We start from the raw sequence: 4195 nt of genomic DNA, 5'->3' as shown, positions 1-4195 counted from the left end.
AGCACGAGGCAGTTTAATTTGGAGACCAAAAAATGCTAATGCGGAACAGCACCCCCTATAGTTGCAAGAATTAACAAACTATAGTTCTGGCAAGTCAGTTAGGACATCTACTTTGTGCATGACACAAGTAATTGTTCCAACAATTGTTTACAGACAGATTATTTCACTGTATCACAATTCCAGTGGGTAAGAAGTTTACATACATGTTGACTGCGCCTTTAAACAGCTTGGAAAATTCCAGAAAAGGATGACATGGCTTCTGATAGGCTAATTGACATCATTAGAGTCAATTGGAGGTGTACCTGTGGATGTATTTCAAGGCGTACCTTCAAACTCAGTGCCTCTTTGCTTGACATCATGGGAAAATCAAAAGAAATCCGCCAAGACCTCAGAAAAAAAATTGTAGACACAATTCTGGTTCATCCTTGGGAGAAATTTCCAAACGCCTGAAGGTACCACGTTCATCTGTACAAACAATAGTACGCAAATATAAACACCATGGGACCACGCTGTCATCATACCGCTCAGGAAGGAGATGCGTTCTGTCTCCTAGAGATGAATGTACTTTGGTGCGAAAAGTGCAAATCAATCCCAGAACAACAGCAAAGGACCTTGTGAAGATGCTGGAGGAAACAGGTACAAAAGTATTTATATCCACAGTAAAACGAGTCCTATATCAACATAACCTGAAAGGCCGCTCAGCAAGGAAGAAGCCACTGCTCCAAAACCGCCATAAAAAGCCAGACCACGGTTTGCAACTGCACATGGGGACAAAGATCGTACTTTTTGGAGAAATGTCCTCTGGTCTGATGAAACAGAAATAGAACTGTTTGGCCATAATCACCATCGTTATGTTTGGAGGAAAAGGGGAGGGCTTGCAAGTCAAAGAATACCATCCCAACCGTGAAGCACAGGGGTGGCACCATCATGTTGTGGGGGTGCTTTGCTGCAGGAGTGACTGGTGCACTTCACAAAATAGATGGCATCATGAGGGAGGAAAATTATGTGCATATCTTGAAACAACATCTCAAGACATCAGTCAGGAAGTTAAAGCTTGGTCGCAAATGGGTCTTCCAAATGGACAATGACCCCAAGCATACTTCCAAAGTTGTGGCAAAATGGCTTAAGGACAACAAAGTCAAGCTTTTGGAGTGGCCATCACAAAGCCCTGACCTCAATCCTATAGAACATTTATGGACAGAACACCCAACTTATTGTGGGAAGCTTGTGGAAGGCTCCCGAAATGTTTGACCCAAGTTAACCATTTAAAGGCAATCCTACCAAATACCAATTGAGTGTATATAAACTTCTGATCCACCGGGAATGTGATGAAAGAAATTAAAGCTTAAAATAAAGTGGTGATCCTAACTGACCTAAGACTGGGAATTTTTACAAGGATTAAATGTCAGGAATTGTGAAAAACTGAGTTAAAATGTATTTGGGTAAGGTGTATGTAAACTTCCGACTTCAACTGTAGCTTGTTTGCTAGCTTAACCTTTCACTGCTACCAAACCCGGATCCGGGAGCACCCCCCACAGTAAAAAAGCTGACTAGCATAGCCTAGCATAGCGTCACAAGTAAATACAAGCATCTAAATATCATTAAATCACAAGTCCAAGACACCAGATGAAAGATACAGATCTTGTGAATCCAGCCATCATTTCTGATTTTTAAAATGTTTTACAGAGAAGACACAATATGTAAATCTATTAGCTAACCACGTTAGCAAAAGACACCACTTTTTTTACTCCACCAGTTTTTTACTCCATCAGTAGCTATCACTAATTCGACTAAATAAAGATATATATAGCCACTAACCAAGAAACAACTTCATAAGATGACAGTCTGATAACATATTTATGGTATAGCATATGTTTCTTTTTGAAAAATGTGCATATTTCAGGTATAAATCACAGTTCTACATAGCAGCTGCAATCTGAAATAGCGTTGGAAGCAGCCGGAATAATTACAGAGACCGACGTCAATTACCAAAATACTCATCCTAAAACATTTCTGAAAAATACACAGCCTACAGCAATTGAAAGACACTGATCTTGTGAATCCAGCCATCATTTCTGATTTTTAAAATGTTTTACAGCGAAAACACAATATATCGTTATATTAGCATACCACATGAGCTAACATCACCCCAGCATTGATTCAAGGCAAAAGGGGCGATAACGTTATCGCCACCAAAATATATTAATTTTTTCACTAACCTTCTCAGAATTCTTCAGATGACAGTCCTGTAACATCATATTACACAATGCATATAGAGTTTGTTCGAAAATGTGCATATTTAGCATCACAAATCGTGGTTATGCAATGTAATCTGTCAAAACATGGCATGCATTCTGGCCGGCGCCATCTTGGAAAGGCACCTAAGTTTACGATTATTTATCGATTAGATTGACAAAAAAAATACAGGTTGGACAGCTAATGAAAGATGCATTGGTTATTAATGCAACCGCTGATTTAGATTTTTAAAATTAACGTTACTAGACATACATTGTGAGTTACAGCCAGACTAGTGCCGCAAAAAATGGCCGACAACTGCGTTTACATTTTTCCACATAAATACGGAATAAAATCATAAATAACTCTTACTTTTGGACGAGCTTCCATCAGTATCTTGGGCAATGTGTCCTTTGTCCAAAAGAATCGTTGCTTTGTTGTAAAACGACCTCTTCAACTTCGGAACTAGCAGCTAACGATAGCTACACGGCACACACATGCCCAAATCCTCAAACGCAATACTAAGGAAATTCCGAAAAATAGCAATATACTCGCATAAACTGATATAAATCGGTTTCAAATAACTTCGTTATGATGTTTCTAACACCTATATCGAATTAAATCACAGACGGATATATCTTTGGTCAATAACGAGAGCTTTTGAGCATGCCATTCTGATGTCCTCTCTTGCGTCCTGGCGAGCGTCCTAAAGAAGGGACATCTCACTCCATTGCCTTTTATAAACTCTGAGAAACACGTAGAGACGCCATTCCACTTCTCATTGGTTACTGACATCCAGGGGAAGGCGGGTGCAGTTCATTTCGATCCATAGGGCACACACAGAGTTTTAAACTGATCCGAGATCAGAGACTATTTTTCAGAGCTTCGCATGTCCTGTCATGATTTTCGCTGTAGAAAGAGTTCTGGTTCACCCACAGACATAATTCAAACGGTTTTAGAAACTAGAGATTGTTTTCTATCCAATAGTAATAATAATATGCATATTGTACGAGCAAGAATTGAGTACGAGGCAGTTTAATTTGGAGACGCAAAATGTCGAAGTTGAAACAGCACCCCCTGTAGTGACAAGAATTAACATTGTAAACTAGAATATTGTAGCTATTAGATATTTTCTTAGCTAGCTAATGTAGCAAAATAGCTGGCAACTAGAGCAAAATGTTGCATTAAGTATTTAATCAATAGCTATTTAAAACCCAGTGCACTAACAAAGAAATGTGGAAAAACTTGCTACTATCCAACTTTTGTTATCTGCTGCAACGTTTTTTTTACTGATGTCAACAATTTTATTTTCAAACAAGTCACTCTCATCGTCCTCTCCTAGTTGAGCTCCCGCCTCTAACACGCACCTGCCCCTGCCCTGCTTTGATTAGATGCCTGACTGAACCAATTGTAATAGTTTCTGCCCTTAGGGTGTCTTACAATAACTAAAACTCTTATGAGCGAAAGAAGGGAAGAAGCGGAATAGAGAGAGAAGAGAAAGAAAAGGAAGACTAAGTAGGCTATTATGGAGGAGAGAGCGTATCCTCTAGAGGAGATGCAGGGAGAGATAAATGAGAGAAGCAAGGCGGCCAATTCTGCAGCCTCATTACAGTAATGGAGACCAATCCGTTCTGTCAAGGCCTTTTGAAAATCTCCTCAGACACTATTGCTTTTCTTCACCGCTACACCCAGCCTCTCCCGGGGAATGGAGGAGAGGAAAAGAGGGAGAAAAAAAGGAAAGGTGACGGTTGACGGGCTTTGCGAAAAGCCAGGAAGATTTGTGCATTTGGTACTGTAATAAGGTCTTGATTAGGACTCCAATTGGCCGTCAGAGTCCATAAAGTTCCCAGCCCGGTGACACTGTGGCCTTGGTGAGAGGGAAAGGCTTCTTAAAAGGTATCCAGTAAATGGGGGGGGAGGGGGTCACTGAGGGAGGGCAGTCAGGATGAAAGATGGACTG

This window comes from Salvelinus alpinus, chromosome 15 (assembly GCF_045679555.1).
Source record: "Salvelinus alpinus chromosome 15, SLU_Salpinus.1, whole genome shotgun sequence".
NCBI classification, from domain to species: domain Eukaryota; kingdom Metazoa; phylum Chordata; class Actinopteri; order Salmoniformes; family Salmonidae; genus Salvelinus; species Salvelinus alpinus.
Note: the sequence above shows the minus strand (reverse complement) of the source record.